The following is a 362-nucleotide window of genomic DNA, read 5'->3' as shown; positions in this document are numbered from 1 at the left end:
CGATGGAAAAACGATGTAAAAGAAACCACTAATATTGAAACAAAATTTTAGTTTTGGTTTTAAAATGGTTATATATTGGTTATATCTGATACGTGTATATAACACAATAGGATGTAGTGAATCGTAAGCAATAAATAACTCAATTTCGATTTTTTTGATGATGCTTTGTTTTACATATTAGGTAACTATATAATGATCCTTTTTTTTTATCAAATTATATCTGTATTCACTAATACTTTTGGAGAAAGAGTTGCGAGGAGTATTGAACACTTTCGCCGTGGTACTCATTGTGGTTTGGTTTTACAAGAGTGATATGTTGAATTATTGCTAGTACATTGTTTCTATCTAAGGACAAATTGTTA

The sequence above is a fragment of the Bactrocera latifrons genome, unplaced genomic scaffold (assembly GCF_001853355.1).
Source record: "Bactrocera latifrons isolate USDA-ARS-PBARC rearing strain unplaced genomic scaffold, ASM185335v1 scaffold_122, whole genome shotgun sequence".
Classification (NCBI taxonomy): domain Eukaryota; kingdom Metazoa; phylum Arthropoda; class Insecta; order Diptera; family Tephritidae; genus Bactrocera; species Bactrocera latifrons.
Note: the sequence above shows the minus strand (reverse complement) of the source record.